At 47.3% G+C, this 15,316-nt stretch overlaps 1 long non-coding RNA gene across 1 annotated transcript; it reads right to left on the bottom strand.

Annotated features, from left to right (window-relative positions):
* Window positions 1–11,166: 11,166 nt before the first annotated feature.
* LOC131736424 (uncharacterized) lies at window positions 11,167–15,232 on the bottom strand. The gene is made up of 3 exons (XR_009328126.1): window positions 14,758–15,232; window positions 12,479–12,751; window positions 11,167–11,395 (listed from the first exon to the last, which is right to left on the bottom strand). It is a non-coding gene; the product is annotated as an uncharacterized LOC131736424 (long non-coding RNA).
* Between the last annotated feature and the right edge of the window lie 84 nt (window positions 15,233–15,316).

Below are 15,316 nucleotides of genomic sequence, written 5' to 3' on the forward strand. Positions count from 1 at the left end.
CAGTGACCCAGAGTGCAGCACAAACACCCCACATGACAGATCAGTGAAACACAAACACTCCTCATGACAGATCAGTGACCCACAGTGCAGCACAAACACCCCACATGACAGATCAGTGAAACACAAACACCCCTCATGACAGATCAGTGACCCACAGTGCAGCACAAACACCCCACATGACAGATCAGTGACCCACAGTGCAGCACAAACACCCCACATGACAAATCAGTGACCCACAGTGCAGCACAAACACCCCACATGACAGATCAGTGACCCACAGTGCAGCACAAACACCCCACATGACAGATCAGTGAAACACAAACACTCCTCATGACAGATCAGTGAAACACAGTGCAGCACAAACACCCCACATGACAGATCAGCGAAACACAAACACTCCTCATGACAGATCAGTGACCCACAGTGCAGCACAAACACCCCACATGACAGATCAGTGAAACACAAACACCCCTCATGACAGATCAGTGACCCACAGTGCAGCACAAACACTCCACATGACAGATCAGTGCAGCACAAACACCACAATGACAGATCAGTGACCCACAGTGCAGCACAAACACCCCACATGACAGATCAGTGACCCACAGTGCAGCACAAACACCCCACATGACAGATCAGTGAAACACAAACACCCCTCATGACAGATCAGTGACCCACAGTGCAGCACAAACACCCCACATGACAGATCAGTGAAACACAAAAACCCCTTATGACAGATCAGTGACCCACAGTGCAGCACAAACACCCCACATGACAGATCAGTGAAACACAAAAACCCCTTATGACAGATCAGTGACCCACAGTGCAGCACAAACACCCCACATGAGAGATCAGTGACCCACAGTGCAGCACAAACACCCCACATGACAGATCAGTGAAACACAAACACCCCTCATGACAGATCAGTGACCCACAGTGCAGCACAAACACCCCACATGACAGATCAGTGACCCACAGTGCAGCACAAACACCCCACATGACAGATCAGTGACCCACAGTGCAGCACAAACACCCCACATGACAGATCAGTGACCCACAGTGCAGCACAAACACCCCACATGACAGATCAGTGAAACACAAACACTCCTCATGACAGATCAGTGAAACACAGTGCAGCACAAACACCCCACATGACAGATCAGCGAAACACAAACACTCCTCATGACAGATCAGTGACCCACAGTGCAGCACAAACACCCCACATGACAGATCAGTGAAACACAAACACCCCTCATGACAGATCAGTGAAACACAGTGCAGCACAAACACCCCACATGACAGATCAGTGAAACACAAAAACCCCTTATGACAGATCAGTGACCCACAGTGCAGCACAAACACCCCACATGACAGATCAGTGAAACACAAAAACCCCTTATGACAGATCAGTGACCCACAGTGCAGCACAAACACCCCTCATGACAGATCAGTGACCCACAGTGCAGCACAAACACCCCACATGACAGATCAGCGAAACACAAACACCCCACATGACAGATCAGTGAAACACAGTGAGGCACAAACACCCCACATGACAGATCAGTGACCCACAGTGCAGCACAAACACCCCACATGACAGATCAGTGAAACACAAACACCCCTCATGACAGATCAGTGACCCACAGTGCAGCACAAACACCCCACATGACAGATCAGTGACCCACAGTGCAGCACAAACACCCCACATGACAGATCAGTGAAACACAAACACTCCTCATGAAAGATCAGTGACACACAGTGCAGCACAAACACCCCACATGACAGATCAGTGAAACACAAACACCCCTCATGACAGATCAGTGACCCACAGTGCAGCACAAACACCCCACATGACAGATCAGTGAAACACAAACACCCCTCATGACAGATCAGTGACTCACAGTGCAGCACAAACACCCCACATGACAGATCAGTGACCCACAGTGCAGCACAAACACCCCACATGACAGATCAGTGAAACACAGTGCAGCACAAACACCCCACATGACAGATCAGTGAAACACAAACACCCCTCATGACAGATCAGTGACCCACAGTGCAGCACAAACACCCCACATGACAGATCAGTGAAACACAAACACCCCTCATGACAGATCAGTGACCCACAGTGCAGCACAAACACCCCACATGACAGATCAGTGAAACACAAACACCCCTCATGACAGATCAGTGACCCACAGTGCAGCACAAACACCCCACATGACAGATCAGTGAAACACAAACACCCCTCATGACAGATCAGTGACTCACAGTGCAGCACAAACACCCCACATGACAGATCAGTGACCCACAGTGCAGCACAAACACCCCACATGACAGATCAGTGAAACACAGTGCAGCACAAACACCCCACATGACAGATCAGTGAAACACAAACACCCCTCATGACAGATCAGTGACCCACAGTGCAGCACAAACACTCCACATGACAGATCAGTGCAGCACAAACACCACAATGACAGATCAGTGACCCACAGTGCAGCACAAACACCCCACATGACAGATCAGTGACCCACAGTGCAGCACAAACACCCCACATGACAGATCAGTGAAACACAAACACCCCTCATGACAGATCAGTGACCCACAGTGCAGCACAAACACCCCACATGACAGATCAGTGAAACACAAAAACCCCTTATGACAGATCAGTGACCCACAGTGCAGCACAAACACCCCACATGACAGATCAGTGAAACACAAAAACCCCTTATGACAGATCAGTGACCCACAGTGCAGCACAAACACCCCACATGAGAGATCAGTGACCCACAGTGCAGCACAAACACCCCACATGACAGATCAGTGAAACACAAACACCCCTCATGACAGATCAGTGACCCACAGTGCAGCACAAACACCCCACATGACAGATCAGTGACCCACAGTGCAGCACAAACACCCCACATGACAGATCAGTGACCCACAGTGCAGCACAAACACCCCACATGACAGATCAGTGACCCACAGTGCAGCACAAACACCCCACATGACAGATCAGTGAAACACAAACACTCCTCATGACAGATCAGTGAAACACAGTGCAGCACAAACACCCCACATGACAGATCAGCGAAACACAAACACTCCTCATGACAGATCAGTGACCCACAGTGCAGCACAAACACCCCACATGACAGATCAGTGAAACACAAACACCCCTCATGACAGATCAGTGAAACACAGTGCAGCACAAACACCCCACATGACAGATCAGTGAAACACAAAAACCCCTTATGACAGATCAGTGACCCACAGTGCAGCACAAACACCCCACATGACAGATCAGTGAAACACAAAAACCCCTTATGACAGATCAGTGACCCACAGTGCAGCACAAACACCCCTCATGACAGATCAGTGACCCACAGTGCAGCACAAACACCCCACATGACAGATCAGCGAAACACAAACACCCCACATGACAGATCAGTGAAACACAGTGAGGCACAAACACCCCACATGACAGATCAGTGACCCACAGTGCAGCACAAACACCCCACATGACAGATCAGTGAAACACAAACACCCCTCATGACAGATCAGTGACCCACAGTGCAGCACAAACACCCCACATGACAGATCAGTGACCCACAGTGCAGCACAAACACCCCACATGACAGATCAGTGAAACACAAACACTCCTCATGAAAGATCAGTGACACACAGTGCAGCACAAACACCCCACATGACAGATCAGTGAAACACAAACACCCCTCATGACAGATCAGTGACCCACAGTGCAGCACAAACACCCCACATGACAGATCAGTGAAACACAAACACCCCTCATGACAGATCAGTGACTCACAGTGCAGCACAAACACCCCACATGACAGATCAGTGACCCACAGTGCAGCACAAACACCCCACATGACAGATCAGTGAAACACAGTGCAGCACAAACACCCCACATGACAGATCAGTGAAACACAAACACCCCTCATGACAGATCAGTGACCCACAGTGCAGCACAAACACCCCACATGACAGATCAGTGAAACACAAACACCCCTCATGACAGATCAGTGACCCACAGTGCAGCACAAACACCCCACATGACAGATCAGTGAAACACAAACACTCCTCATGACAGATCAGTGACCCACAGTGCAGCACAAACACCCCACATGACAGATCAGTGAAACACAAACACCCCTCATGACAGATCAGTGACCCACAGTGCAGCACAAACACCCCACATGACAGATCAGTGACCCACAGTGCAGCACAAACACCCCACATGACAAATCAGTGACCCACAGTGCAGCACAAACACCCCACATGACAGATCAGTGACCCACAGTGCAGCACAAACACCCCACATGACAGATCAGTGAAACACAAACACTCCTCATGACAGATCAGTGAAACACAGTGCAGCACAAACACCCCACATGACAGATCAGCGAAACACAAACACTCCTCATGACAGATCAGTGACCCACAGTGCAGCACAAACACCCCACATGACAGATCAGTGAAACACAAACACCCCTCATGACAGATCAGTGACCCACAGTGCAGCACAAACACCCCACATGACAGATCAGTGAAACACAAACACCCCTCATGACAGATCAGTGACCCACAGTGCAGCACAAACACCCCACATGACAGATCAGTGACCCACAGTGCAGCACAAACACCCCACATGACAGATCAGTGAAACACAAACACCCCTCATGACAGATCAGTGACCCACAGTGCAGCACAAACACCCCACATGACAGATCAGTGAAACACAAAAACCCCTTATGACAGATCAGTGACCCACAGTGCAGCACAAACACCCCACATGACAGATCAGTGAAACACAAAAAACCCTTATGACAGATCAGTGACCCACAGTGCAGCACAAACACCCCACATGAGAGATCAGTGACCCACAGTGCAGCACAAACACCCCACATGACAGATCAGTGAAACACAAACACCCCTCATGACAGATCAGTGACCCACAGTGCAGCACAAACACCCCACATGACAGATCAGTGACCCACAGTGCAGCACAAACACCCCACATGACAGATCAGTGAAACACAAACACTCCTCATGAAAGATCAGTGAAACACAGTGCAGCACAAACACCCCACATGACAGATCAGTGAAACACAAACACCCCTCATGACAGATCAGTGACCCACAGTGCAGCACAAACACCCCACATGACAGATCAGTGAAACACAAACACCCCTCATGACAGATCAGTGACCCACAGTGCAGCACAAACACCCCACATGACAGATCAGTGACCCACAGTGCAGCACAAACACCCCACATGACAGATCAGTGACCCACAGTGCAGCACAAACACCCCACATGACAGATCAGTGACCCACAGTGCAGCACAAACACCCCACATGACAGATCAGTGAAACACAAACACTCCTCATGACAGATCAGTGAAACACAGTGCAGCACAAACACCCCACATGACAGATCAGCGAAACACAAACACTCCTCATGACAGATCAGTGACCCACAGTGCAGCACAAACACCCCACATGACAGATCAGTGAAACACAAACACCCCTCATGACAGATCAGTGAAACACAGTGCAGCACAAACACCCCACATGACAGATCAGTGAAACACAAAAACCCCTTATGACAGATCAGTGACCCACAGTGCAGCACAAACACCCCACATGACAGATCAGTGAAACACAAACACCCCTTATGACAGATCAGTGACCCACAGTGCAGCACAAACACCCCACATGACAGATCAGTGACCCACAGTGCAGCACAAACACCCCACATGACAGATCAGCGAAACACAAACACCCCACATGACAGATCAGTGAAACACAGTGAGGCACAAACACCCCACATGACAGATCAGTGACCCACAGTGCAGCACAAACACCCCACATGACAGATCAGTGAAACACAAACACCCCTCATGACAGATCAGTGACCCACAGTGCAGCACAAACACCCCACATGACAGATCAGTGACCCACAGTGCAGCACAAACACCCCACATGACAGATCAGTGAAACACAAACACTCCTTATGAAAGATCAGTGAAACACAGTGCAGCACAAACACCCCACATGACAGATCAGCGAAACACAAACACTCCTCATGACAGATCAGTGACCCACAGTGCAGCACAAACACCCCACATGACAGATCAGTGAAACACAAACACCCCTCATGACAGATCAGTGACCCACAGTGCAGCACAAACACCCCACATGACAGATCAGTGAAACACAAACACCCCTCATGACAGATCAGTGACCCACAGTGCAGCACAAACACCCCACATGACAGATCAGTGACCCACAGTGCAGCACAAACACCCCACATGACAGATCAGTGAAACACAAAAACCCCTTATGACAGATCAGTGACCCACAGTGCAGCACAAACACCCCACATGACAGATCAGTGAAACACAAAAACCCCTTATGACAGATCAGTGACCCACAGTGCAGCACAAACACCCCTCATGACAGATCAGTGACCCACAGTGCAGCACAAACACCCCACATGACAGATCAGCGAAACACAAACACCCCACATGACAGATCAGTGAAACACAGTGAGGCACAAACACCCCACATGACAGATCAGTGACCCACAGTGCAGCACAAACACCCCACATGACAGATCAGTGAAACACAAACACCCCTCATGACAGATCAGTGACCCACAGTGCAGCACAAACACCCCACATGACAGATCAGTGACCCACAGTGCAGCACAAACACCCCACATGACAGATCAGTGAAACACAAACACTCCTCATGAAAGATCAGTGAAACACAGTGCAGCACAAACACCCCACATGACAGATCAGTGAAACACAAACACCCCTCATGACAGATCAGTGACCCACAGTGCAGCACAAACACCCCACATGACAGATCAGTGAAACACAAACACCCCTCATGACAGATCAGTGACCCACAGTGCAGCACAAACACCCCACATGACAGATCAGTGACCCACAGTGCAGCACAAACACCCCACATGACAGATCAGTGAAACACAGTGCAGCACAAACACCCCACATGACAGATCAGTGAAACACAAACACCCCTCATGACAGATCAGTGACCCACAGTGCAGCACAAACACCCCACATGACAGATCAGTGAAACACAAACACCCCTCATGACAGATCAGTGACCCACAGTGCAGCACAAACACCCCACATGACAGATCAGTGAAACACAAACACTCCTCATGACAGATCAGTGACCCACAGTGCAGCACAAACACCCCACATGACAGATCAGTGAAACACAAACACCCCTCATGACAGATCAGTGACCCACAGTGCAGCACAAACACCCCACATGACAGATCAGTGACCCACAGTGCAGCACAAACACCCCACATGACAAATCAGTGACCCACAGTGCAGCACAAACACCCCACATGACAGATCAGTGACCCACAGTGCAGCACAAACACCCCACATGACAGATCAGTGAAACACAAACACTCCTCATGACAGATCAGTGAAACACAGTGCAGCACAAACACCCCACATGACAGATCAGCGAAACACAAACACTCCTCATGACAGATCAGTGACCCACAGTGCAGCACAAACACCCCACATGACAGATCAGTGAAACACAAACACCCCTCATGACAGATCAGTGACCCACAGTGCAGCACAAACACCCCACATGACAGATCAGTGAAACACAAACACCCCTCATGACAGATCAGTGACCCACAGTGCAGCACAAACACCCCACATGACAGATCAGTGACCCACAGTGCAGCACAAACACCCCACATGACAGATCAGTGAAACACAAACACCCCTCATGACAGATCAGTGACCCACAGTGCAGCACAAACACCCCACATGACAGATCAGTGAAACACAAAAACCCCTTATGACAGATCAGTGACCCACAGTGCAGCACAAACACCCCACATGACAGATCAGTGAAACACAAAAACCCCTTATGACAGATCAGTGACCCACAGTGCAGCACAAACACCCCACATGAGAGATCAGTGACCCACAGTGCAGCACAAACACCCCACATGACAGATCAGTGAAACACAAACACCCCTCATGACAGATCAGTGACCCACAGTGCAGCACAAACACCCCACATGACAGATCAGTGACCCACAGTGCAGCACAAACACCCCACATGACAGATCAGTGACCCACAGTGCAGCACAAACACCCCACATGACAGATCAGTGACCCACAGTGCAGCACAAACACCCCACATGACAGATCAGTGAAACACAAACACTCCTCATGACAGATCAGTGAAACACAGTGCAGCACAAACACCCCACATGACAGATCAGCGAAACACAAACACTCCTCATGACAGATCAGTGACCCACAGTGCAGCACAAACACCCCACATGACAGATCAGTGAAACACAAACACCCCTCATGACAGATCAGTGAAACACAGTGCAGCACAAACACCCCACATGACAGATCAGTGAAACACAAAAACCCCTTATGACAGATCAGTGACCCACAGTGCAGCACAAACACCCCACATGACAGATCAGTGAAACACAAACACCCCTTATGACAGATCAGTGACCCACAGTGCAGCACAAACACCCCACATGACAGATCAGTGACCCACAGTGCAGCACAAACACCCCACATGACAGATCAGCGAAACACAAACACCCCACATGACAGATCAGTGAAACACAGTGAGGCACAAACACCCCACATGACAGATCAGTGACCCACAGTGCAGCACAAACACCCCACATGACAGATCAGTGAAACACAAACACCCCTCATGACAGATCAGTGACCCACAGTGCAGCACAAACACCCCACATGACAGATCAGTGACCCACAGTGCAGCACAAACACCCCACATGACAGATCAGTGAAACACAATCCTTATGAAAGATCAGTGAAACACAGTGCAGCACAAACACCCCACATGACAGATCAGCGAAACACAAACACTCCTCATGACAGATCAGTGACCCACAGTGCAGCACAAACACCCCACATGACAGATCAGTGAAACACAAACACCCCTCATGACAGATCAGTGACCCACAGTGCAGCACAAACACCCCACATGACAGATCAGTGAAACACAAACACCCCTCATGACAGATCAGTGACCCACAGTGCAGCACAAACACCCCACATGACAGATCAGTGACCCACAGTGCAGCACAAACACCCCACATGACAGATCAGTGAAACACAAACACTCCTCATGACAGATCAGTGACCCACAGTGCAGCACAAACACCCCACATGACAGATCAGTGAAACACAAACACCCCTCATGACAGATCAGTGACCCACAGTGCAGCACAAACACCCCACATGATAGATCAGTGACCCACAGTGCAGCACAAACACCCCACATGACAGATCAGCGAAACACAAACACTCCTCATGACAGATCAGTGACCCACAGTGCAGCACAAACACCCCACATGACAGATCAGTGAAACACAAACACCCCTCATGACAGATCAGTGACCCACAGTGCAGCACAAACACCCCACATGACAGATCAGTGAAACACAAAAACCCCTTATGACAGATCAGTGACCCACAGTGCAGCACAAACACCCCACATGACAGATCAGTGACCCACAGTGCAGCACAAACACCCCACATGACAGATCAGTGAAACACAGTGCAGCACAAACACACCCCTCATGACAGATCAGTGACCCACAGTGCAGCACAAACACCCCACATGACAGATCAGTGACCCACAGTGCAGCACAAACACCCCACATGAGAGATCAGTGACCTACAGTGCAGCACAAACACCCCACATGAGAGATCAGTGACCCACAGTGCAGCACAAACACCCCAAATGAGAGATCAGTGACCCACAGTGCAGCACAAACACCCCTCATGACAGATCAGTGACCCACAATGCAGCACAAACACCCCTCATGACAGATCAGTGAAACACATAAAATACTTTCAATTACTCAGCATTTCCAATTACTAGCACCACGACACTAGATAAGAACACATATAGACATGTATTGATATATACATACATTATACATACATATATATATATATGTGTGTGTGTGTGTGTGCAGATGTTGTGGTAAAGTAATTCAAGGGAGGTTTGAGAATAAAAATAGCATCATTCCCTCACATGGCGCACTTGACCACTAGAGGTCTCCTGAAACATGGTCAGACAGGATAATGAATGTTCAAGTCATTGTTTATGGAGTAATGGGTGGTTTTGTTGTCTAATTAAATCCACCTGTATTGTCAAATCATGCAAACTAAACAATTTACATTATGAAAAGTGGAGTTCATTATCTTAAGCCAAGTCTTCCAACTTGATGCATTCAAAACTTCACCTGAAAATAAGATACAAGATCACTGTGCAAACATCCCACAGCAGCGTGCTTTAAATGAACAAGCATGCCCTGTGAATGCCAGCGGTGTCTCCCCTACAGTGCAGCGTGCTTTAAATGAACAAGCATGCCCTGTGAATGCCAGCGGTGTCTCCCCTACAGTGCAGCGTACTTTAAATGAACAAGCATGCCCTGTGAATGCCAGCGGTGTCTCCCCTACAGTGCAGCGTGCTTTAAATGAACAAGCATGCCCTGTGAATGCCAGCGGTGTCTCCCCTGCAGTGCAGCGTGCTTTAAATGAACAAGCATGCCCTGTGAATGCCAGCGGTGTCTCCCCTACAGTGCAGCGTGCTTTAAATGAACAAGCATACACTGTGAATGCCAGCGGTGTCTCCCCTGCAGTGCAGCGTGCTTTAAATGAACAAGCATACCCTGTGAATGCCAGCAGTGTCTCCCCTACAGTGCAGCGTGCTTTAAATGAACAAGCATGCCCTGTGAATGCCAGCGGTGTCTCCCCTGCAGTGCAGCGTGCTTTAAATGAACAAGCATGCCCTGTGAATGCCAGCGGTGTCTCCCCTACAGTGCAGCATGCTTTAAATGAACAAGCATGCCCTGTGAATGCCAGCGGTGTCTCCCCTGCAGTGCAGCGTGCTTTAAACGAACAAGCATACACTGTGAATGCCAGCGGTGTCTCCCCTGCAGTGCAGCGTGCTTTAAATGAACAAGCATACCCTGTGAATGCCAGCGGTGTCTCCCCTGCAGTGCAGCGTGCTTTAAATGAACAAGCATGCCCTGTGTATGCCAGCGGTGTCTCCCCTACAGTGCAGCGTGCGTACAGTCAGTGGCATCACAGTACAGTAGATCACTCACATTAAAAGACAAATCCACAAACAGCAGCCTTCAGAGAGTCCCTCCACTGCGATGACTTTGTTATTTCACATGAAGACACGGTGCTGTCTCCCACACCTGCTCACAACGGCAAAACCAAAACCACATGAAAAGGATACTTCTCTCATCAGGCCCCATATTCAAAGTGTCACTTCATCACCTAAAATAATAATAAAAAAAAATTAAGCAATCTATAAATGCTTTTAGCCTAGTTGGACATTATATACAACTTTACCTGTCCCACAAGTGTCCCCCAAAAAATACATAGCATGCACCCCAAGTTGAAAGAGGCAGCATTAATCCTTACAATAGTTGCAGGGAAGAACAACTTCTGCATTAATTAACTGCATTGAAATCAAGACAATCACGGCTATATAAAGAATCATTAAATACAATCACAAGTGTTACTAACTACCTTAACAAACAGTTACTCCGGGTTCAAATACAGTCAGCACTCTTTATTGCCACTCAATATTATTTTGAAAATATCACTTGCCAAAAGAGAAGACATGTGGCACTGTAATACAGAACATACTTTTAAATCCGGTGTGCATTGTAGCAGTGTGTGTGTGTGTGTGTGTGTGTGTGTGTTTATTGTGTTCAGGTTACCTTGTGTAGCTGCTCCAGACTCTCACTGTGTGTGTGTGTGTGTGTGTAGCAGTGTGTGTGTTTATTGTGTTCAGGTTACCTTGTGTAGCTGCTCCAGACTCTCACTCTGTGTGTGTGTGTGTGTGTTTATTGTGTTCAGGTTACCTTGTGTAGCTGCTGCAGACTCTCACTGTGTGTGTGTGTGTGCGTGCGTGTGTGTTTATTGTGTTCAGGTTACCTTGTGTAGCTGCTCCAGACTCACTGTGTGTGTGTATATAGCAGTGTGTGTTTATTGTGTTCAGGTTACCTTGTGTAGCTGCTCCAGTCTCTCACTGTGTGTCTGCGTGTGTGTGTGTGTGTGTGTGTGTGTATATAGCAGTGTGTGTGTCTACTGTGTTCAGGTTACCTTGTGTTGCTGCTCCAGACTCTCACTGTGTCTGTGTGTGTGTGTGTGTGTGTTTATTGTGTTCAGGTTAGCTTGTGTAGCTGCTCCAGACTCTCACTGTGTGTGTGTGTGTGTGTGTGTGTGTATATAGCAGTGTGTGTGTTTATTGTGTTCAGGTTAGCTTGTGTAGCTGCCCCAGACTCTCACTGTGTGTGTGTGTGTGTGTGTCTGTGTGTATAGCAGTGTGTGTGTTTATTGTGTTCAGGTTACCTTGTGTAGCTGCTCCAGACACTGAAGTGTTTGTTCAGAAGAGCAGGCAGGCTGTGCCACACTGACCCGGGGTGAGGCGAGGCGTGAGAGGAGGGGTGAGGTGAGGGGCGAGATGAGGGGTGATCTGTGCTGTGCTGTGCTGTGCTGTGCTGTGCTGTTCAGCCTAGCTGCCAGCGCCTTGCCTTTGTAGAGGAGTCCCTGTTGATTGACAGGTATGTTGAGCCTGTCAGAGACCAGACTCCAGACTGTGGAGACCTTCTCATCCTCACAGACCTGTCAAGAGGCAAGAACACACAGTGAGGGGACGAGCATTAAACACTGAAACCACATCTTCATCCTCACCGTACAGGCGAGAGACAAGAACACACACACACACACACACACACACACACACACACACACACAGTATCAGAGCAATCTAGCGAGGGGACGGTCGAGTATTGTCAAGAGCAAAAACACACTTTCATAAAAACTGCTGATTTTGTATTATTATGGTCTGTATGTGTGGCATGCTATAGAAATGTATTGTGGTTTGTTCTTTTTTTGTGCTCTGTACTGTACAGTGCTTTGTGAAACGCTTGTACAAAAATCGCTATATAAATGCAATAAATAAATAAATAAATAAATACACTGGAAGTGCTTCACATTGTCACAGACCAGTATTATGAACTTGCTCTTGGTCTACAGCCATAATATTGTGTGAGAATTATTTCTCAGTCTCACAGATGAACCGACATTTAATGCAAGGGCCGAAAACAATATGTCAATTTAAACACAATAGCAACACTGAGGTGAAGATACAAGCCCAACACATTTCTCTTAGAGGTAGTCGAGCAAAGCAAGAGGCGAGGACGGACACATCTGCTGGAAACGCATGGATATGAATTTGTTTCCAGGTTCATTTCAACACACAGCCCTACACGCGTGAGACACTCTAGCCTGCATGTATTCCGCTCACGTGTGCAGGAGTGGCGGCAGGCGCAAGAACGCTGTGTGTTGTGTGTTGTGTGTAGAGAGAGTTCGGGTGCGTTCACGACACGCAGATTTCCGTCATTCTGCGCAGAATCGGAGCAAGTAGCCAATGAATTTTCGGAATCTGCAGAATCTGCGCAGACTTAACAAATACATAAACAACACAGTGAATTCTAATCAGAAATTACAGTTTAAGTGACTAATGTAATGCAACCACCATGGATCCCAAAATGATAGATACAGATTGGCCAACAATCAATGCTGCAGGGAACAAGAACAACAATATAATAAACAGCGACGTCACTCCTTCACAACTCGTGTGCAGCGAACTCCCAACAATAAAAAGAAATTAACACACACCCGGTGATATTAAAACCATGAAGAGGCAACAACCTCGTGTGTGCACAATAAAGCATTAGCGGGGGCAATCAGATCAATCATCCATAGCAAAAAACAACACAGCAACATTAATTTGCGGTCCATTGTCGTTCTGGGTCCGACATTGCAATTATTCCTCACAGGTCCTTTGTCAGACTGAGTCCGACATCATTATAGCAACGCAATAAACGGGTGTTTAGTCGTTTTTTCTCCGGAAAAAGCCGAGAAAACCATTCAATTGCCGAGTGGGAGCGACAGGAGCCGAGACAAGTCGAAAAAAAAAAAAAAAAAAAAAAAAAGGCGTATCTCATGAATAGTCATACATGGTATCAGGTATCAGATAACGGGGCGTTCATAGTAAACAAGCTGGCTGAGTGCGTCAGCGCACAGAGACTATCATGGACATTTGTAGAGCTTTTTTCAGATGTTATTTTAATAAAATAATGACTTGGATCGCATTATTGAGGAGTTTGGTGATAAAACGAGTGATCCGGAGATGATCGATCGGTATGTACGACTATTATTATTATTAATTATTATTATTATTATTATTATTATTATTATTATTATTATTATTATTATTATTATTATTATTATTTTTTACATAGGTAAACGCTATAGCAAACGAAAGGCTGGGGCGGGGCTGGAGATGCCTAGTGAGTGGTTTGTTGATATGCAGGGCCATTTAAACCCGTTTGACTGTGAAAAAAAAATTCTTTTAAACAGCGCGTCTAAAATTAACTGCGCGTGTGAAAACCTGACGTGCCTGTTGCGCACTTAATAAATGGACTGCAAAGGGTAAAAACAAACACAGAAAACGGAGGCTGGCGCGCTTTCGATTATGACAAACAAAAAGGATGAGATGAAGCCGTACAGCCAAAAAACAAGCCCCTTAAACAGGTATAAATAACAATACGGTTTTGTTTTACCTGAGGAGAATCCTATTGCGATGTGAAACTCCAGGCAAGCATGGGGGCGGACATTCTGTGAAGCGCACATGCTGACGTAGGCTTTGTTATGACCGTGAACGCGCCTGATAGAAGTCTGTGGGGACCCTGCTTTCACTGCTCGTGCTGTGCCCTGTAGCTCAATATGCAGGGGTTATTTTTTTTATATTAAAAAAGCCGTTTTGTGGCTTTCCAAAGACGTATCATGCGTCTGGATCGGATGTTCGTAGACAAAATGATAATTGTTTACATTTGGTCAAATACAAGATTGCATGCAGTTTCCGAACATCTCCCCCTGGTGGTTAATTGCGGTGTTTACGGCAGAATAATTCAATGGGTTTCTCCATATCCCGTATATTTTCATATTACCCACAATTCAATTTGTGACACTTAACTCGAAAGGTACATATATTTAAAATTAAATATATATTTTTAATAATTAAAATTGTATAAAACATTGAACATATATTATCCTCAAACGCCGTTTTGATAACAATATAATATTTGAACTTATTTTAATATATAAATTAATAGGTTGTAA

Source organism: Acipenser ruthenus, unplaced genomic scaffold, assembly GCF_902713425.1.
Source record: "Acipenser ruthenus unplaced genomic scaffold, fAciRut3.2 maternal haplotype, whole genome shotgun sequence".
NCBI classification, from domain to species: domain Eukaryota; kingdom Metazoa; phylum Chordata; class Actinopteri; order Acipenseriformes; family Acipenseridae; genus Acipenser; species Acipenser ruthenus.